The sequence below is a fragment of the Rhipicephalus microplus genome, chromosome X (genome assembly GCF_043290135.1).
Source record: "Rhipicephalus microplus isolate Deutch F79 chromosome X, USDA_Rmic, whole genome shotgun sequence".
NCBI lineage: Eukaryota > Metazoa > Arthropoda > Arachnida > Ixodida > Ixodidae > Rhipicephalus > Rhipicephalus microplus.
Genome location: NC_134710.1, coordinates 453,587,962 through 453,610,903, shown reverse-complemented (window position 1 = coordinate 453,610,903; position 22,942 = coordinate 453,587,962). Strand labels below are relative to the sequence as shown.

General features: G+C 42.8%; 1 long non-coding RNA gene across 1 annotated transcript; it reads right to left on the bottom strand.

Moving 5' to 3' along the window:
* Nucleotides 1–17,431: 17,431 nt before the first annotated feature.
* On the bottom strand, nt 17,432–22,664 carry LOC142774958 (uncharacterized). Its single transcript, XR_012886592.1, has 3 exons — nt 22,537–22,664; nt 21,844–21,978; nt 17,432–17,683 (listed from the first exon to the last, which is right to left on the bottom strand). It is a non-coding gene; the product is annotated as an uncharacterized LOC142774958 (long non-coding RNA).
* Nucleotides 22,665–22,942: the final 278 nt, after the last annotated feature.

The following is a 22,942-nucleotide window of genomic DNA, read 5'->3' as shown; positions in this document are numbered from 1 at the left end:
TCGCGAACAGTTCCTGATTTACTCCTTGCATGAGGAAACAAACTTTTTTATCTTCAGGCATTTCAGGGTTGGCGTGGCGGAATAGCTTAGTCATCTCTTCGGCGAAGAGCCTGACGTTCTCGTTTGGAAGCTGTGAACTGGTTTTGAGCAGCGACATGGCCCTCGCTTTCAGAATGATGCTCGTGAATATAGCCAGGAACCTGGTGCGGAATGTTTTCCAGATTGCCATGATTCACCCCTGGTTCTCGAACCATGTAAGAGCGGCATCTTGTATAGCGAAATAAACATGACAAACCTTATCCTCGCTGGTCCAGGACAGCGACTCGATCGAATGTTTTGAGCCAGCTTTGCGGGTCCTCGATTTGTGATTCGTGGAAAGGTGGTGGCTCCTTGGGTTATCGGAGAACAATTGGTGTGGGCTGCGCGGGCTTTGTCATTGTTGCTACTGTCGTATAGGCGTGATCTGGGACTTCCGGTGCTTTCAGGAAGGGGCCCGTAAAGTCGCAATATTTTTGAGAGTGAACACAAGAGCACGTGGCTTGCGGTACTACTAGCGCTGTTAGACGACACTTCACTGTATCTGAGCGCATGCGCAAGCGGGGTAGCTTCACTTAACGCGCATCACGTCATTGCAGCGCTCGTTTGTCGTCTGCTAGCTGATTTTCAGCCTTCGTGCTGGTCTTGTTAAGATCGCAACAAAAATTTGGGTGCTTTCAGCTAAAATCTCTTGTCTTTTATGCCTTCTATGTCACTTGGTTTTCATATTTTTTTGCGTTATATAAACACAAAGAATAGGTGAAGGAATGAAACACCCGAACTGTTATTCAGCGCACATTTGACAAAAGACTGGTAAGTTTATTCAAGTCATGTCAGTAATCTGGAATAGTTTACCTTAATGTTACACTTGTATTTTGTCATGTCCCCCTTTGAAAAACAAAATAACTGCTGCAATTCTGGAAGGTATAGGTAATTGTGACCCAAAGTTACGATGCCCTTCAAGATTCTGCCAATCTTGGCGAACCTTGTGTTTGTCCGCAGACACCACGTAAACAGGGTTTCGCAAATAGGTGATTTCATGTATATTCCCGCATATTTTCATAAATTCTGAAGCTTGCCAGAAGAGCATCGCGATGAAATGATTTTTCATGCGCTCCTTCCATACCTTTAGAATGTGCCCTGGCACCAGGTATGCTGGAAACAAAAATGTGCATCGGTGAAAGCGCCCACTGAAAGATCAACGATGACCCGGAAAACACCAGCGAAAAATACCATATTTTCAAGTTTACTTGTATATCAAGTGGAACGTAGCTGGAAGTTATACATTGTTGCCATTTTGAAGCACACGGCCTTCCTACTGCTGTGCGCGTGCAGCACACGGCATGCGCTAGCTCGCCTGACGCAATGCGCGCGACGGCAGAACTTTTGCTACCTGGATGCACTGCGCTTGATCGATACTTCTCGCGGCCACAGCTAAACAGCGCAGGGAGCTCTGAGTGCCACGCGCTGCCGTGTTCACTCTCAAAAAGATTGCGACTGTACACTGGCGGCAGCCCCTCTGCCTGTGACTTGCTCGCTGTTCGGCGTTGGCGTTTTCTTTGCCGCTCGGGAATGGTCCACGGCTTGACAGGGGCGTCGGGTACATGAACGATGCAGCACCTCCACCAGATATCACGGTGTCGTGACGTGGCCCAAAGAAGCCGACTACAGATCGAAGATGACACTGTCTATTTGGGCCGAGGTTATGCTAACAAATAAAAAGTAAAATTACGGTGAGGCTGTGGCAGTGATAGCGGCGGGCAGAGCGTCGGCCGTCGACAAGCGGCGAAGCGTGTCGGTATTTATACACTTGCCATAGAATATTCTATCGTTATTGCTAGTGGCGCCTACGGTTCCCGAATTATCTGACGTTCCTGAAGTGGGCGCAATCTTAACAAACCGATCAACTAAACCCACGAAGCTTCTCGAACATCGTAGGCGAGCTTTGCGGTGAACGTACTGTAACGAGGTGATAACAAAACTTGAGGAAATTGATTGATTTGTGGGGTTTAACGTCCCAAACCCACCATTTGATTATGAAAGACGCCGTAGTGGAGGATTCCTGAAATTTTGACCACCTGGGGTTCTTTAACCTGCACCCAAATCTGAGTACACGGACCTACAAAAAACTTGAGGAAAGGAACGTGGTAGAATTTAAACGAGCTCAATTAAAGAAACACAAATTACATTTTACTTCCTGATACTGGGGAGTCTCATATTTCGAACAAGACGGAGTGTCCAACCAGATCGAATGTCCAATTGGTCACGTGATCGGCCAGCCTGAATGTCGAACCGAGAGTGACCGTCCAACCGATACAGAATGTCTATCGAGACGAGACGGAATGTCCATCGAGACGGAATGTCCATCAAGACGGAATGTCAATCGAGCCTGAACGTCTAACTGGGACAGAATGTCCATGAGGACGGAATGTCCATCGATACGGAATGTCCACTATTGGACATTCAATCTCGATGGACATTCCGTCTTGTTGGACATTCAGGCCGCAAGCGAACAGGGTCACCCGCGAAGCCGCTCTTCGTAAAATGAAACTGAAGTTTATAAAACTGAGTGTTCATAATGAAACTGAGTTTTCAAAATGAAACTGAGTTTTCATAAACTTCAGCATAGAAAATGTTACACTAACAAGGCCAAGAATTTACCCGTGCTAAGTTCACATTACCCCCTTCCTTTCCCCATTTTGCAGATTTCTTTTTGTTTTTTGTTGAGCCAATCTGTACATGCAAAGATGTTTGAAACTACGTGTGAACTAATGAGTGTAAAAAGTTTACTTGGACTTGCATTTAATAAAGTTGCATAGAAATGTTCCCAACTAAGCAGATGGCAGTTGCAGCTTATGTTGACAACCTGTCAGTGAATGTTAACCAGTTCTTTAGCAATATACATCCTCGTGAACTTGTTGTTCTTGGAAGATAATGACATACAACAAATAAACCAATATTCCAAGTCCCCCCCCCCCCCCCACTCTGTCTCCAAACCACTTTCAAGCACTTGATATATAGATGCTACGGTGTATTGTGGAGCAGTTAAACTCAGTCTTAGAACAAGCTGCACTGGTGACAATAGCAGCATTCTCATGGGAGTGGCGTTGAAATACCCCAGTGTACTATGTAGAAGACCATCCTCCGATCATGCGCAGGTGTTCGGTCCGTGAACGTATATCCCAAGGTATACCGAAAAACACTGAAGATTCGAGTGAGGTTATTGATAAAGTATAAAGCGAAAATTGCGATGCAACTTTCGCGCGCAAAGCAAATGAAAAATGGTAATCAAAACCTAAAGGATGTAAAGAGGATGTTGCTCAAGTTTAACATGCAACATGTTCTGACACAGAGCTTGTCGAACGCTGCTGAGTGACAAGGCATAGCTGCAACCTGAACAATTAGACTATGCCACCTCGTGTACAAAGGTGTAAAAACAGAAAACTTTTGGAGTCGCTGTTCATTCGTTACCATGTATCAGCTTCCAACAATCCCGGCCTTCTATCTATAAAAGTTTACAAGAAAATGTGTGAAAAGTGGACTGGTTGAACTTTGCACACTTATTTTCAGCATATACTGAGAATGCTACCTGCATTGAAGGCAAAGATTTCATGTCAATATTTTATTATTTGATGTGCAAGGTCAGAGTAAACAATTTACACTTGAGCCACAAATGCAGGGTGTATGGGGGGGGGGGGGTAGTTTGTGTGTATGCACTGTGCTGCGTTATCTTGCAGATGTGTGAATCATACCTGCTGCAGCATGCCGAATGAACAACGAAATGCACTACTACACGCTTCTTTGAACACAACTTTGGCAGATGTATTCACAAACTAAATTGTCAAAAGTGCTGAAAGCCCGCTTATGAAACTGCATGCATGGCCCGTAAACAGCTCCACTCGGCTCCTTTCTGTATGTATAAAAAGAAGTACAATAAACCTATTGTAGCAGCAACAATGTTCAGAGATTGAACCACTATGGTGTCTACTACATTCATCACCTCTGTTCACACCACTATTTCATGAATCACAAAAGCAGACGACATTTCTGCACGAGAACTGATCACATGCAGAACAAGCAGCAGGATGCTACGAAGACCTATTGCTATAGTGGACAAGAACTCAACGTCAAACGCACTATAGTGTAACTGCAAAATAATTCATATACTAGCATAACAAATCCCGTTTAATTAGTGCCATTGCGTGGCAGTTACAGTTTCTGTAACTACTAATACCTTGGAGAGTTATGTGGGGTGAACAAAAGAATTTTGCATTATATCATTAAATCTTACACAAGGCAAAGCATACTGTAGACTACTGCAAAGGCCTACGTGCAGCAGGCAACATATTGTAACGGCACCTTTGGAGCGAGAAAGAGGAGCTGTGAGATAAGAGGATCAGGACTTCGTTGATGTTTCCGTAGCCTTAACCCACCCAACACTCTGTCACTGCGCGTGACAGAGTGCTGGATGGGTACCAGTAGCCTTATTCATAACATGATGGTGGAGGTATTAGCCTAATGAAGACAATGAATAATGCATCAACCTAAATGGTGAGCAATAAATTAAGAAGCAAGGCTTGCATATATCAATTTTTTCAATCCAATAAACACTACATGAATTTTTTTGATCTCATTACGGCAGGAGCTAACGTGAAGGTGGGGGCTTGAGTGAGTGTTATATCGTTAAATTAGGTGTGTTGTTCGAGCAAATGTTCGAGTATGACAATTTGTCTAAGTTGTGGCAGCAACCTTGATACAGTTTGCTGCCTCGGTAAAGAAAAGTTATGATGTTGAATAACTAGCTCTAAAATTCGTTCAATGATTTTTTTCATCAGAAATACATCTCAAAACATTCATTCTAAATCCTCAACTTTAACCAATGCTGCTATTGTAATGATACTGGGTGCAAAACTTAAGGTTCAGAGGACAAGGCATTTAGCAGGGGTCTGGCTGTTCAACAGTTTAATAACACTATGTCCACGATGCTAAAAATGAGCGATTCGGCAAGAGGACATCCATTTACCACAGCAGCGAACTGTATCAAGGTTACTGCCGCGACTTAAACGAACTATTTTTGTACAAACATTCAAGAGAACCTAATCTTGAAAAATCTTGATAGGTTCCAAAAACAAACTTTTTTTAATAATTTGACCCTCATTAAAGCTTTCTCTCCTACCATCGTCTTAACTTCTGACATAATAAGACCACTGTCATGTAGTTTTGATAGAATTTTAAAATATCGACAGTAGGCCTTTCTTATCAATTTAATGGTCATCCTTTACGTTTAAGCTTTAATGACTGTTTTGTCAGCAAAAGAACCCAGGGTAAAATTGTGTGAAGGGGTCTTCAATTTTTAGACTCAGAAGTATTTTTAACTCTTGTGAAATGCACTGAAACAAACATTGTAATTTTGTTGTACAAGAATCACTCTAGTGTAAATATACAAAAAACGCTGCATTTTGCTTTGTTTGATTTGATTAATATGTGGGGTTTAACGTCCCAAAACCACAATATGATTATTAGAGAGGCTGTAGTTAGTAGAGGGCTCCTAAAATTTCGACCACTACAACATTTTGCCTCCATCGGAAATGCAGCCGCTGCATCCGGGACTCCATCCCGCGATCTGCGGGTAATGGGCAAGTACTTTTTTGCCATGTTTTCTCACGACCAACATTATCATAAATTGAAACAAAAATTATTTCAATACCGTAGCCATGAAATTTTGCTGACAAAAAAACAAAGACTGGTAAAACCATGAAGCAACAATCATGTGTCAATTATTTTTCTCCCATAACTCAATTTCTCAGCGCATGGTTTCAAAGGCCTCTGCTGTATTAAAAAGATTTCCCCAAAAATAGTGCTGGAACAACTTCTTCCCACATTCAGGCATCAAAGCAACAGCTTTGAAAAATATTGCAAATGGCCAAGAAACCACTTCACGGACTAACATGACAAGACCATCATCATCACCGTCATCATCGTCATCAGCCTGACTACGTACACTGCAGGACAAAGGCTTCTACCATGTTCCGCCAGTTGACCCAGTCCTGTGCTTGCAGCTGCCAATTTATACCCGCAAACTTCTTAATCTCGTCTGCCCACCTAACCTTCTTTCTCGTCCTAACTCGCTTGCCTTATCTGGGAATCCAGTTAGTTACCCTTAATGACCAGCGGTTATACTGTCTACGGGCTACATGCCCGGCCCATGTCCATTTTCTCTTCTTGATTTCAACTATGATATCCTTAACCCCTGTTTGTTACCTAACCCACTCTGCTCTCTTCTTGTCTCTTAGGGTTACACCTACCATTTTTCTTTCCATTGCTTGCTGCGTCGTCCTCAATTTAAGCTGAACCTTCTTTGTAAGTCTCCAGGTTTCTGCATTATTGTCTGGCATCACCGTAACACGACCTCTCTTAGTAGAGGTTGCTACTGCGTTGGTACATAAAAATAGCAGCCGCCTCGCACTCTATGGACGCTAGGGTTATTGATGAGGCATTCGTGTTAGTGCCATATAACCTATCATAGCGTTCATTCAACAACCACTGCCATTCGTTAAAGCTACAGGCATTTCACATCACCCTCATAATTTTAAACTCTTATATTTTACCTGCTCCGGCGTGGTATTCAAGCCCCTCTTCCAGCACATATAAGCATCATAGTTCACATAACAAAGATATCAATATAACCACACACCATTGCAATCTAAAGGCATTTTTATTGCGCTCTTTGGCCAAGTATGTCTCTTCCGTCAATAAAAACCACATATCATCATCGAACCATGCGCAGAAATGGACGTTTATGCTGATTGAGTGTTTCATTCATCTATCTCACCTGCATCGTTTTCATTTGTTCCAGGACAGCTTGTGCCGCATGGCCACCCTGCAGCACCTGTGCCTTCTGACATCGATGCAGCTCTTGGACGCCAGAGCATTGCAATGTGTACGTGACTCTGTCGCCCACTCAGTTCAGCTGAAGTGCGTGCACATACACTACAGAAGCGAGACTGACGAATTGGAACAAAGAGTCACGGGGTTAAAACGACACGGAGGCAAAATCCTAATACTAGGAAGTCCCTGCTTCGCTTGTTGCTTGACGGCAATGTTCATTGGACTTGTAAAGCCGGCAAATTGCGACTGTGAGGCGGGCCTGTAACCTTGATTAAGGGATGTACAAGCTTGCTATGAAACTTTCTCTTGATTCAATAGTAAAGCCTTCAAGCTTGTGCATTGAATATTGGAGGAGTATAGTTTAGGTTGATTGTTCTATTCGTAACTTCACCGCAGTGGCCTAGTGGCTAAGGTACTCCGCTGCTGACGAGCAGGTCGTGAGACTGAATCTCGGCTACGGCTGCTGCATTTTCGATGGAGGCGGAAATGGTGGAGCCCCATGTAATCATATTTGGGTGCCAGTTACAGAACCTTAGATGGTCGGAATTTCCGAAGCCATCCAATATGGCGTCTCTCATAAAGATATGGTGGTTTTGGGCCACTAAATTTCACCTATCAATCAATCAATTGTTTCAGTAGGCAATAAACGGCTGCTAACCGTGTAGTTATTTGCCTTCTCCTCGACTAGCTTTGACGCTAGCCAAGGAGGGAAGGTGCTGAGGTTCGGAATGGGTCCCTTCGATGCCTCGAGTGCTCAATGGCAGTGCGAAGGAAGAGCCGCAGTCTGGTGAAGAGCCCCTTTACTGCAGCCTCAGGCGTCTGCCTGGGTTCCAGCTCGAACCTCGGCTGCACCATTTCACAAAAACCCTCTTTTCAACCCTGCGTTGAACAAACGGTCTCCACTCAAGCCGATCACATGTTGGGGCTCGCATCATCACAACCAATCGCAGAAATACTTTCATAACAGGCACTACATTGGTAAATACCACGTTACCAAATGCAACACGCAAAGGGATAGGTTCTCCGCGTGTCACACTCTCTTGTATTCCAGGCCATGTATCGGCTAACCTCCGTCGATTGCTGTTCTCATGCTCGAGCTTCGTTGGCTTTCTCGTTTGTAGAAGCATTCTTAAGCATGAAGAGTACACCATCAGGCCCTATGCGTTGAGCATGTAAGCACGTGACAGTGAGACGCCTTGTGTTCCGAACACCAAACGGTAATGGCGTATAGCGGGAGGGGATAAGCTCGTGTCCATGCCGCCACCATGTCTCTGTCAGCCCAGTGGTCGCGTTCCTACGGCATTCTCAATGGCACACTTATATGCCAAAAATGACTGAAACTCGGACGACCGGGCTTGACGTGATTTTGGCAAGACGCGCGTCCGAGTGAACGTTCCCCTTTTAGTAGTCGCAAACGGGGGCGACCTTGACGGTTACGCTCATGAACCAGGTGAAAGAAGGAGTCTCCATTCTTTCCTAGACGTGGGTCTTCCTCATCCACCTTCGCGGAACCGATCAGCTTCGTTATTTGATGGGTCGGGAACGGGCACTGCGCTCAGCATCAGCCGCATTGCGCTGCACAAAACGCTGCTAATGGTTGCATCATATCAACTCGTTTGTTGAGAAGCAGTTGATGATTTGAACTTCATTTACCACCACTTTCAATACAATAACAAACGCGTTTCAAACGTGCTGCTTTAAGGTGGTGCCAAGGAAGCACTAGCACGTTTCTAACGCGCTGGTTTGAGGCGGTAGCAAGTCAAGTCAAGGAGTTTATCTGAATGAGGGGGTAAATGCGCATTGTGGCCCCCTATTGAGATCGAGATCCCTGCAATATACGCGTCTAATGATTTGGTTTATTTTTCTTTCTCGACAACCTGTGGTTTGAGATATGAAATGTAATCTGTTTTTTAACTGAGGATAAAAGTATGTCTTCAGTTCATCACATTTTCAACGTTCATGTCACTAGACGCACGAAAGTATGCAACGATAAATTTTCTACGATACCGCTTGCTTCCCACTGCATTAATGTGATGCTAGTATTCATTCTGTACTCCAATGTTATCGACAGTCTGTATTCGTTTGTTATCAACGGAAGTATTTATATTCGGTTCTTATCTGTTGCTTCGTCTGCCTGTTCTCGTAGGACTGTTGAGCAAATGTCCAGAGTGTTCCTCGGAGCAGTCGATGCCGTCTTCAACCGCATAGTGAACTGTTAGTAAACATCCACTGCTATTTATATTTTTATTCAATGTGCCTACTAATACCTCCTCACATCTACAGCTTCTGATCCCCGGCACAGAAACTGTGATTGAGGTCTGAATATTCTCTCGGTTCGGAAGTTTCACATCACTGCTATGCATAGAGCAATGGGGATATCATTGATTCCGCGTTTTGGTTTGACTCTGTACATTCTAACACAGGTTTTCTGAAAAATGCTGTAGGCCTCTGAGCTCCGATTTGGTGTACGTTAAAGAACCCCAAATTATGAAAATTTCTGGAGTCCTATCAGCGACGTCTCTCATATTCCTATGGTGGTTTTGCGACGTTAAATCCCACATATGAATAAATCAATCCTTCTTTTCTGGTTCAGTCCATGAGGAAGCCTTTTAAATTTTGATGCTTTCCTATCAATTTCAAAATCTTCAAAATCGCCCAAATTTTTCTTTCAGAGTTATTGAAAGCCTGCTCTAAATCTAGGCCTATACCTACATTAGCATCGAGAGTTATCTGGACAGTCAATATTGCACTTCTATATTTAGTCGTTTAATTTATTTGTATTGTAGGTGACGGTGACATCTTTAGCACTCACGACGCTGCAACGAGTTTGATGATGCAACCTACCCTGTGCGGCAAGTGTTGCTGTGTATTCGTCGCAAACATCTGTAGTGGGTTTCCAAAGCTTATTGTTCTATGCTCTTATTGCCAGGGGCTGGGCAGTTCAGTAAAACCTGCACAGATACCATTGGTAAAAAACATCGGTCGTGAATATAGGAGTAAGATGTCTTGATAACATATTGTCACAGGAATTAACGCCCGCCGAAGACTGTAGCGCGACTGGGTGAGGAAGAAAAAATAACCAAAAACCAACCTAACCTAAATAACCAAAAACTCAACATAATTTTTTGCGAGTAGTCGTAAATTTATGTTTGTCGAACTTACCCATGTAGAATACTTTATGGTGTATTTAACACTTGGCAAATTGGTTGACTGCCTCAACGTTTGGTCGAGAGCTAAAAATAGGGGCATATGCAGGCAATTTAGAGCTTTTGTTTAGTTCGGCACATTGCCGGGTCAGCGAGGCTTCGCTCAGGTTGTGCGTGGTGATTTTCTGCTATCATCCGTAGCTTATTTGCTTACGCACTGTTCACTGGCGTGACTTTTCAGAGCTGAAGTAGCTCACACAATGGGTAGGTAGCTGCTCCTGTGGCTGCCGACTGCCTTCGCTGGAGTATGGCTCGCCTTTCGTGACTGTTAATGCAACAGGCTAAGCAACGATACGCTGTACTATACGATTGCCTAAGCGATATTCTCAAGGCTGCTGTCTCACTGCAGTGACTCCCAAGATTAGGCAACATGGGTTTCTCACTATAATGCTATTGTGCTCGTGAGCGATTGTTGGACAATTGTACCTGCAATGTTTTAGGTATTCGATGTACTATACATCGCTAGTAAAAGAACGTTGCTTGGTCCACTTTTCTTGTTGTTCTTCGTTTTCTCTCCCGCACAGAATTAACGAGCCATAAATAGCACTAAAATTGTCTATTCAAAACGACACGTTAGAAGACTTCAATTTATAAACAAAATTAACTAACACGCGATATAAGGAAAATTACATGACGTCCCTACCAACTCCGGTTGTGGCGTTTTACTTTATTGTTTTATTTTACAGCCGCCACCATTGGTGTCCGTAACCGCCTCGCATGAAATTAGAAAACAAAAACTTGACCTCATTGACACAGTGGGGCTCCAACCCGGGTCTCCTGGGTGCTTGCCTAGTATTCTACCACTGAGCTACACCAGTGCTTGGGACTTGTCGGCAAACTTGCCTTTGGCAGGCTTGATGTTGGGAAAGCAATCACGTTATTACGAGTTATAAAGCATTTTAAAAGAGCGAAAGAACAACCAGTCGCCAGACAGTGTGAATAGTGTAACGAATGGGCCGTCCAATGCTCCAACCCATTACAAAAGCTTGTTCTTGTTCACTTATTAACTGTGGCGCATACGCACTTCAGGCATAATTCTTCATCCTCGTCAGCCACTGCATGAACAATTGGCACAAAATTCCTTGCGAGTGTTTAGCGCATACTACACTTCTCAGAAGAATGACGAAAAATGGGAGAGCAAATGGTGACCTACGACCCAGAAAGTATTATTATTATTGTCATAGTGGGCACTCAGCAAGCGTGCTGAGTTACCCAATGTGCGTTTAGTAAATGCTCTGAAAGGCCGCTCTTCTAGCTTTTGTTGTGACTGTTCTGCACCTTCCGTTCACGCCTGGCGTTTTTTTTTTTGCTGTTATCCATTCGTACGTAGATGGTGACGGCGGCAACGAGCCGACCACAACAGCATGAATACATGGGCTTCTATGAAGTGACACTACAAGTTGACATATACCTTGCCGACATGGCGTGCAGAATGTGTTAATCTGTGTCACCTAAGGTTCGTTAATCAGTTCGGCTATTTAGCGAGCCTCCACGTGTCGGCCCAAGCTTGATTTTTGGCGCGTTTGTTCCCGAATCTCTGCCAAGCCATTTGGAAACACCATCACAAGAGCAAGGCCCATTACGCCGTTTCAGTCGGTTTCACACGTTTTCGGGCTCGCACCTTGGTGGCGAAAACTCAAGCATAAAGATAAATCTTTATATTGCGACTAGTCCGTGTAAAAATAATAACGGTGTAATGCTACCATTTGTATTCGCGTCACGTAAGAAATTCGTGGGCCTAATTCAACGAGTGCCTCACAAACTAGCCCAGATCCATCTTCAAGGCCTTCTTGCGGGTCTGATGCCAGGCACTCATTCGCATAGCCTACTGTGTTCCCAGGCTCGCTTTGCGGTACATCATGCGAGGAGTTGTTTGAATAAAGTTCGATTCGGCGATCATGTCGCGGTGTCAGTATCAGTGTGAATTATTGGCATAGGTGTGACCCGGTGAGAATCAAACAGCGTGGCTCTATCAAATAGCTCATCCAGCGCGTCGAAATTGATATTCATCAAGGCTGTGAGGCAACAGCGCGCGCCGTCATATGAAGATAGCGTGGGTAGCACCAGTAATGCAAGTTCTCCCTTGAACTCCACTTAGACATTCGGGGGCTGGTTATCTGTGAAAATCGCTTGACGAAGCGTCTGCGATAGCCGCAACAGCCGATTATTTGGCGTATGGGCTACTTGTCAGTACGTGGTGGCATACCAGCGTGCTGTTTTTCGAGTGCCTGGGCAAACCAGCTAACCGCGGGGCCAAAAAGTAAGAGCTCCTCATAGGCGAAGCGGCCCTTTCCCGACTTCAAGGTTAGCTTTGAAACATTGATTGCTTGAACGACAGCGTCGAGGCAGCAGAGGTGTCTGTCGCAATTGAAAGCACAAAAACTAAACGACTTCTTCTTAGTGACGACGCGTCTCTCTCTGCAAGCCTAATAAACTGTATGCATAACGCGTCCCAGGTGCCGAGGAGAGACAAAAAGTTGTGACCTTCAGCTCGAACTGGCCGTGTCGTATTATAGCAGAAGCTTTTTGTCATTTACTATAATTTGGCACTATAGTGCCAAATCATAGTAACTACAGTTACTTCCATGCCACAGAATACATGCTCTTTTTCATAATTTTGTACAGGTGACAATAATGGGCAAAAAGAAAAGACACGTAAATTTCACCCTTCTTCGTCACTGACATCAAGGAGACACCTACGGACTTTTGGACGGTAGAATGATGTTGTCGCGTAGAATTTAATTGAATTTTTTCCTCACACTTCACGTTATCTCCTGAAAACATTTAGTATGAAGCAATGCTTTGAGACTGTCAATGGTGACACTTTTGAGAAGAGGTGCAATGGTGATCTGCTCACCTATTTGATAACAAAACAGCGACCAATAATCTTATAGGGTCGTATGTCATCTTCATTCAACAGCACCATCGAATGTTATTTGAAGCTGGTCGTGGCTGTCACAAACGAGCGCTCAAAAAAGCGTGCGTGTCGTACTCACTATAGCGGCAGAAACGCGCACGACACGACGCACGCGTCAGGCGCCTTCGCGGCAGGAGCGTACATGTGTTCGTGTTTCCAATCGTGTTTTACGCTGCGTGGCAGGGATGCCCATAGTCTCGAGTTGTCAAGCTAGATTCGATAATTTACGTGAAAACATTCACCCGCGCGCGGGCTTCGTTCAGCCAATGTCGTTTTCGTACGCACGAGACTTTTGACGGAAGCTGTGCATTTAAGGCTTCCATCCACCATGTTTTTTGTGCCACTGCTGGCTGCGGGTAAGGGGGGGAGGAATCGGAATGGTACAGACAGGTAACGAACAGTTCACAGGCAGGATCAGTGCAAAAACAACGAATATATATATATATATATATATATATATATATATATATATGTATATATATATATATATATATATATATATATATATATATGAGATCACACTTTAGGCTATACAGGGCGAGGTAAATTTGAGGGAATACAGCACTTGTTGATATGAACATGGCGACAGAGGGATACATTTTAAAATAAAAGACAAGGGGAATATAAAGCACCGTTACGCAATGCACTCAGAATACAAAAACAGGGTCACATGGTGAACAGAGTGAGTAGCTGACGGCGAAATGTATTGGGATTAGATATGGAGGCTATGCAATCAGGGAGGTCATTCCAAAGACGAACGGCCCGAGGCAGTGGTGATGAATTGAATGCATTAGTTGACCCGTATATGCGCATGACGCTGAACTGATTATGCAATCTGCGTGAAAAATAGTGAGGTGTTTGAAGCTGAAGCCGCGTTCGTTTATTAGAGGTAATATATTTCTGGAACAGACAGAGAAGAGCAATACTGCGACGGCTATCCAATGACGGCAGCTGAAGGTCTGATTTACTTTGCGTTATGTTTGACGTGATGTCGTAGTTTCATGATATGAAGCGGGCACCTCTATTTTGAATCCTTTCTACCATAATAATCAAGTAGTTTTGATGAGGAGACCAAATTGCTGAGGCGAATTCTAATATTGGCAGAATAAAGGTAAGAAAGGCTAGTTTTCGAATATTAGTAGGGGAATTTCTCAAGTTGCGGCGTAGGTAGCCCAGTGAACGTGATGCTTTGGCACAGGTAGACTCGATATGTGAGGCCCATGAAAGATTCTCTGTGAGAAGAACACCTAGGTATTTGTAGGAAGAAGTGTGGGAAAGCATGGTATTGTTCAAGTAATAGGAGAATCCAGAGTTTACGTGTTTACGGGTGAAAGACATTACCTCGCATTTTGTTAAGTTCAGTTTCATAAGCCACTTGTCGCATTAGTTACAAATATGGTTGAGATCTGCTTGAATGGTTAGGTGGTCATTACTGGAGTTTATAGAACGGTATATTATACAATCATCGGCAAATAGACGCATGCAAGAAGTAATCTCGGAGGGTAAGTCATTAATGTAGATTAAAAATAGTAAGGGCCCAAGGACGCTGCCTTGCGGTACGCCCGAACTAACAGAAGAAAAAGGTGACGCAAGATTGTTAACAACAGTGAACTGCTGTCGAAAAGAAATGAAGTTTCGAATCCAGGTTAATGTTAAAGAATCAAGTCGTAGAGTAGATAGCTTAGAGATTTGTCGGCAATGGGGCACACGATCAAAGGCTTTAGAAAAGTCAAGAAAGATACAGTCCGTTTGAAGGTTGCTGTTCATGTTTGAGTGTAAATCGGTGGTGAATTCAAACAGTTGTGTGTCACACGAAAATCCCTTTCTAAAACCATGCTGATTAGGAAAGAAAAAATTATTCGTCTCGAGGTGATTGTACACGTGTGAACTGATTATGTGCTCAAGCATTTTGCAGTATATGCAAGTTAAAGATATGGGTCGATAGTTGTCAGGCGAGTGAACATCTCCAGTTTTGTGAATTGGTTTTATCTTTCCTATTAACCAGTCGTCCGGTAGCATGCCAGATGTTAGAGATTGGTCAAAAATTTGGCATAATATTTCGCTTGATATGGGGAGGGTGTTCTTTAGTATCTTGGAATTAATGTTGTCAATACCGGCTGATGTGGATAATTTTAGGTTGTTAATGAGTGATCTAATGCCTCCAACAGTGACAGTAATGGGTTCCATATAGGCGGCGTCAAGTTCAGGAAAAGTAGGCACATTGGAAGAATCTTCCTGAGTGAAAACAGATCAGAAGAACCTGTTGAAAACAGAGGGGCAATCGGCGATAGGAATAGGTATTTTGTCTGTTCCATGTAAAGTAATAGTGTTAGTATCTCTGACCGGAGATATAGTTCGCCAAAATTTTTTGGGATTAGACTGAAGCAGGGAAGGTAGGTCTTGCGAGTAATATTTATCTTTAGCTGAGGTTATTGCTGAGCAGTAGGTTTTCAAACAGTGTCTGTATGCCTGCCATGCCCCATCAGTGCGCAAGCGTTTAGCCCTGTTGTACAACCGTTTCTTCCTGTTTTGCAGTTTGCTAAGGGACTTGCTGAACCAGGGGCTTAATTTATCGTTGGTTATGGACACTAAGGGAACATTCTGATCGACTAGCGCTGTTAATTTATCTCTGTAGAGTGCCCAGTTTTCATTTACGGATCGACAAATGAAAGTAGGTAGTAACTCTTTAAAAAAATTGTTCTAGTTCTGTGTTAATGGCAGCGTAATTTCCTCTATTGTAATCACGAATTCGTTTTGTTGTTTTGCCAAATACGGGCTTCGGGATGCTTAAATTAAGTTGGAGGAGGTTATGGTCACTAAAACCGCTCACATTTGAAATTGAAACTATTGTGTCAGGAGCGTTGGTGAATACCAAGTCCAGGATATTGGAAGCACGGGTGGGTTCTTTGACAACTTGGAACAGGTTGAAATCCAACGTTAGATTTATTAGTTCTAAAGACGCTTGACATGAGGATGACATGTGTTCCCAGTCGATAAGAGGAAAATTAAAGTCGCCAAGAAGATATACATGGTTAGATGGGCATGACTGAACGGCATGACAGATGCTATCACGCAAGTCACCCAAAAAGGAATGATCAGAATCTGGTGCACGGTAACAAGCCCCAATTAATACCACACTAGATGACATAGACAAAGCTGCCCATACAATTTAGACGGAAGATTTCGAATAAATCCAATGCGAATGAAGCGTTTTCTTAATAGCAAGGAGTACGCCACCACCGCGCCTTTTTATGCCGTCGTTCCTATAAATTTTGTAAAGGTCGTTGTGAGGTAGTACTTCGTTATCTCTTATATCTGGATTCAACCATGTCTCCGTTAGTACTACTATATCTGAATCGCTATCATCAAGAAAAGAACAAAACGTGTCACGTTTGTGTAACAAGCTTCGGATGTTCGTGTACGCGACCGAGAGTGGAAAGGCTGCTTGGGGCACGAGATGCGGCGCGTGCGAGTTTAAGCTTACATCTAGCTATCTGGAAGATTGAGCAACTGTGTCATTAACGGCATCATACACATATACCTTCTTATCCAAGTGAAGCTTGTCAAGGACCAACTTGTACGGCTTGTCGAATGATCTGGCAAAAGCGACCAACTTTCTTCTGGCCACACGTGTTGATGGCGCAAAGTCTTCCCCAATCGAAAAAGTTGTTCCCTTAAGCTTACGAGCTGCAGACAAGATGCTCTGTTTGTCCCTGAATGAAGATAATTTTGCTATAATGGGCCGTTTTTTTCCAATGGAAAATTTGCCCAGGCGGTGTACACGTTCATACTGCACACTTGTAGTGGCAAGTTCGAGTTTTTCTGCGCAGAATTTGATGACATTTTCTTCAGACGCTGCCCAATTTTCTTTTTCGTCATCCTCTAAACCGAAAAATATCACGTTGGAACGTCTTAATCTGTTTTCTGCTTCGTCGCATCTGGAAGTTATTTGTTGTAGCTGACTTGAGATATCATGCAAGGCATTTTGAGAAGGAACTACTTCAGGCGAAGCTGGATCGATTGCACCGGTTTCAAGAGCAGTTACTTTCGCTATAAGATTCTGGATTTTTCCATTAGTAGTTGCTTGTTCCGCCTTAATACCCTGAAGTTCAAGCAAAATAGACATCAGTTCAGTACGCAGTTTCTCAATTGCCCCCAAAGCCGATTCGAAGGCAACACCCTCTGCCTTACTCGTCGGGCCGGGGTTCGATTCAACATCGCCCGCCAGCAAGAGCAGCAAGTGAACAAGGGAAGAAGATATGCATAAAGAACAATTCAAGATATGCTTTTTAACGCAAGACAACTCTAATGGGCACGACACCGCAATAAGGCAGTAATTGTTCGTTTTGTAACACATGGCATGGTTCAAGTAACTAACCTGGAAGAAGATCATTTGTGAGCAGCGCATGGCGGAAGCAGTGCCGTGTCCGATGGTGTTGGCGGCTGGCTCCAATTTATGCTTTGCTCCGCTTGCGTCACCGGTAAACATGCCCAATCCGGGTTGCAAGGCGTTGTAAGCGGATGCATCCAGACCCCGCAGGGATCCGAGCAGGACCGGACTAAGCGGTGGTGGCTCGTCGAAGTGCAGCGAGAAAAAGCCAGGCAGCGAAGAGTGTACGGTCCATAACAGTGTGGCCTGGAAGAAGATCATTTGTGAGCAGCGCATGGCGGAAGCAGTGCTGTTGACTTTTAATATTATAGTGCGGGTTCGTTCTTCGGTTCTGCGACGCTGACGTGCCCAAAGGCAGCCGAGAAGATTTTGGGTGCGCACTATCTGATGGTACAGGGACAATGACGGCCAAGCTCAAACACTGCTTCCTCGCCGGCGCGCGAGAGATGAAACATAATTCAGGGAGTAAGTGATGTACAATTGCATTTTTTTATGATTTGTGCATTCCAATCGCACGTTTATTATGCTACAAAAGGTTGTACATTGTATACCTGCAGCTACCTGTGAATGCCACTGAGTGTATTTGACATGTTGCTATCTCACGTTCGGCCCCTGATTGAGCGGCAGGGGACCGAGTTCCGGGAGCCAATTTTTAGCCATGATCGGCTAGCGATGACAACAGGGTAACATTTGTTGCAATCAGTTTTCTCTCTGCAACCCACGAGCATTCAACTAATATGTTACGCTTGTATTTGTACCAAAAAATGATCCTTTACGAGGCACAAAACTTTTCTGGCACAGCTGGACGTTTCATTTGGAGGTCACAAACAAACCACTAATGTACCGTGAATTTATGTCCTCCCAATAACCTCTAAACTGTCGCTTTCTCACGTCAAACACGAGTGTATTTCAACTAAGTATTTCTGGTAGAGAGCAAATGAATGTGCCAATCAATAATTATTTACGGATTGTGTTATTGCTGAAGCTCAATTTGCGCGTTAATTTGAAATGTGAAGCTGATATTGTCTAAAGCACAATGCTTTGTCTTAATATCAAAATAGTTTTATACATTTATTTTCCGGTTTCTTGCGAACGGGAACACATTGAGGAGCTTATCATACAATTCTTTAGTAGGGAGAACTACCGCTTGTGATGTAGTGAGAGATACTACTTTTGCATCTGGGATGCACTTCAGCCGTTCTATAAGAGATTTCCTGTGACAAACCAGGAGTGGTCGAGGGTAAGCAAAGATGCTGGTTGGCTTGTTTTGACTAGTAATTGAGGTAACCTGTAGTGTAACTATGCCATTTTAAGATTGCTTCAGGCATGCAAGAGTATTGACAGTTTCCAAACTGTGTTGGAAGTATAGATGGTAAACACTGTCCACATCAAGTGCCCAAGCAGATCGGCTTCCCAAAAATTAAAGTACAAGAAAACGTTGAGCACTCTTTCCTTAGCCACGTGTGATGCAAGGTACAAGCGAGTCAATTTCAGTAAGTACGGAGGTGTGCACTTCATTCATTGCACAAATATGTGCTTCGAAATTTGGGTTCACTTCTGCGGACATGGGGCATTTCGGCGGTGAAGGCGACAGTGGGATATTCCAGCGGTCACTATGTCAGCCGCATATTCCTGGATATCCTAGACCACAGATTGTTTGAAATTACCCAGGCAAGGAACGTTGGGTTAGTTGGCCTGATTACATTCCACATGGTGGGAGACGAATCATTCCCAATCAAGCCATTCATCATGAGGCCTTATCTACGGCGGTGTCAAGAAAAAGTCATTGCTATATATTTCTAATATGTGCCGTAAACACGTTTTATGCTGTGACTGCATTAGAGAAGACTGTAGTGCAACGTTATTTTGAATTTTAGCACCCAAAACTACATCTTAACATGTAGACTGCAATACTTACAATTACCTTAGACAAGGGGAATTTATTAGATTTACACGGTAGATAAGAACAACACTAATTTAGCCAGCGTACTTATTGACGAGGAGAATCGATTTTTATGTATACTGTTTACTTTTTTTCTCATATCTGCAGGATGTTCAGGAACAACCCAGATCTGTAACGAGACTATTTGAAAAGGTCCACCTTCAACAACCGCTTGAGCCGTGCAAGGCGATTAATTAATAATGCTGTCGTATATCGAGTAAATGGCGCAATTTGCGGCGACCATTCAGGGCTCGAAGAAAACAACAATAAATATTTAAAGTCATGCGTTGTTTTGCACAACTTTCTACAAAGTTATTCACAGCTATCGCGATTGTCATACAGCCCTGCGGGTCTCGCTGATCACGAGGATTGCAATGGCAACGTTATCGAAAGATCATGCAGAAATGAAAGCGATGGACCGCAAGGTATGGCAGTTATCCTACTATTTGAATTTCATTCAGCCAGGTTAGCTATTCTGCTATTAAAAGCAAAGACAATCAAGACTCTCTTGTTTAGATACTTATGGTACTACATTTTGTTGCTTTTTCAGGGTAGCTATGGATAAGCGTGTGCGTTTGGCAACATACTTTATGAACTAAGGACAGGGGCCATGTCAGGAAAGAATAGTGACTCGCGCAGGTGTAGAGATAAAAACGCATACTTTTTATTATCTGCGCGATTCCTGCGTTGCAAAGACACGTTCACAATAAGGCTGGCGAGTGGAATTGCGTTCTTTATTTGTGCAAACATGAACGGGCAAAAATACTGTATCAAGCATCACATCTGAGATATCCTGCTTTCGGCTTTTTTTTTTGCTTTTATTCAGTACATTACAGTGCAAGTAAAGAGTTGATATAATACAGAAGGAGGTCCTAAAGTAAAAACTGTCAGGGGGACCTCCTGTGAATTTATGTATAAAAATATAGAACAAAGATTGGCAAGTAAGAAAAAAACAGCAAGCGAATAAAACAAAATGAACGTAATGAAAATTAGTATTGAAACTTATTGTAGTTCAAGATATTTACATGTAAGTGATAAAACAGGCGATAACTAATTGGAGTAAATGACTCTAAAATCACACATACATATCACTTAACTAATACAGTGTCACTTCAGAACCTATACACGTACACATAAATGCATATAACCATTATTAAACACACACACATATATATATATATATATACTCATACATATATAATAAGGTGTCTCATGTTGTTAGTAAGAACTGTTTTAGATGCCGCTGGAAACAATGTAATGAGTGGCTTGATTTCATAATTGATGGTAGTAAGTTGCAGAAAGAAATTGCAGAAAACAAAGCTGTCATTTTACCGTAGTTAGTGCTTACTTTCGCAAGCAGAAGGTTCCTATTTTCAGAAAACCGTGTGTTATTAGTGTTGTGGAGATGTGTGAGGGGAAGCATGTCAGTGAGAATGTCACCGACTCTACATCTAAATAATAAAATTCCAAGTTTCAGTTGAAAGGTGGAAATGAACGATATAATTTCGAGAGTGCTGCTGATGAAAGAGGGGTGCTGCTGATGGTGTGTAGGAACTATGTGTGATAATTCGGAGTGCTCTTTTCTGAAGGTGAATGAGAGATGTTAGTTTTGTGGCGTAGGTATTGGCCCAGGAAGAAATTTAGTAGGTTAGGTGACTGTTAATGAAAGCATAGTAAAGTGATTTGGAAATGTGTTGCTGTAAACAATGCCTTCTGCGAATGAGTATGTGGATGCCAAAAGCAGTCTTCTTGATGACAGAATTCACGTGAAGGTTATATTTGAGTTGAGGGTCTAATGTGACACCTAGAAAAGTACTGAACTTTGATGGGGTGATGACGCAGTTATCAGTTATCAACTTAATATAAGCCTAAATCGAGCGATTCCATTTCAGCTTCGAATTGAGGTTCTTTCCTTATTTGCCTTGCTTTTTGTTGCCTGATGTGTCACTTAGCCTATAATAATTACTTATCACTCTATATTGTATATTTGATTTCCATTCACTCGTTGCTTGTTAACTTGATCTGATTTATTGATTGTTATAATGCATCGAGGGTCCCGTTACAGTTTTTAACTTTGGGACCCTCGTCTGTATATTAATATTACTGTACTACTTTTTTGAAATGAATAATAAACTGAAACAAACTGAAACTGAAACTGAATATAAGCCTATGAATTTTGAAAAGCACATCTGCAGGTTTTCTTGGCGGCAGATTACGTAGCTTTATAAGCATCCAGTTGGCTGTCTGCTGACATTCATCTGTTGGGTTTAGGTCTGTAGGAGTGGCGAGATCCTTCGCTTTCTGAATTTTGTTTAGTGTACTATTGCAATTTTCAAGGACATCTTGTGCAGCTTCCTCGAACTTATCGTTTTTTCATCTTTTGTTGTGATGAAAACGTCGTTGTTTTAATGAACAGTTAAACAAACATGAAATATTTTGCAGGAAAATTGAACAGCATCACTACCGTGACTGTGGCGTCAACGAGGGTCGTGCTTTAAAGGGCAGCGCTGATGGCTGTGCAGATGGCTATGCTGATGGCTGTGTTGATGGCGGTGTTGAAGGCTGCTCTGACTGCCCTTTGTTTGTACTTTTGGAGCCACTGGAATATGAAAACAATCTTTCAGAGACCCACGAAACACAACAATGAACGTGCTCACCCTGAACATGCTGAAGGTTTACCGCAAGTTAGATTGAGCAAGTTGAAGTACATAGAATGTGGTTCGATGAAACAATTGTACTTAAAAAAAATCTGCATTTGGTATGCTGCGTTATTTTTACTAGGAACACAATTCCTATAATAGTTAGCTACTTTATAAGTGATAAATTATTTCATTGGGAAATAACTGCATGCATCTTCAAGCTTATGGGATTCCTATGATTTATCATTGCCAATAAATATGGAAGTACCCATTCGCATTTCTTTTCTTCTTCCTCGGGGTGACGTACCCGTGTTGTTCTCGAGTAGCTGTGTTCACATAAATGGAATAATGAAATAAATGGAGCGCATACAAGAGCACGAGCAAAATGATATCATTCATCAATTCCTCAGCTACCGATGGGTAGGGACAACTGCATATAAATTTTTTTTCGAGTGCACAGGGGATATTTTTTGCAGTACCACGCCCACAACAAAGGCTCGTAAAGATGAACAAAGTACCTGTGTACTGCTTCGCTGATGGTTCGTTGCGTCTCTTCAGGCTGCTGCAGGTGCCTGTCATGGAAAGGACGATGATGTGAATAATTTAAAATTAGAAGAACATCGTAAAATGTATAATTACCACGTACCCATCTGGTAGCGTTGCAATATTTGTATTTTTTCTGGAAACAGTCACAAATCAAATGTAATAGTCCAGGCTAAATGTAGCCCGATCATGCATACTCAATTATACGGCTCTGTGCGAATATTGCTCTTCTGCATCGAACAAGAAAGTCTCCATAAAACAAAACAAAAAATGAACACGTTGGTAATAGTTGATAAAAACTTTCTCGCTAACAATGTAAGAGAACGCCAAGACAGCAGCGAAATACAAAAAGCCATCATGAGCTATCGCATGCACCTAAAC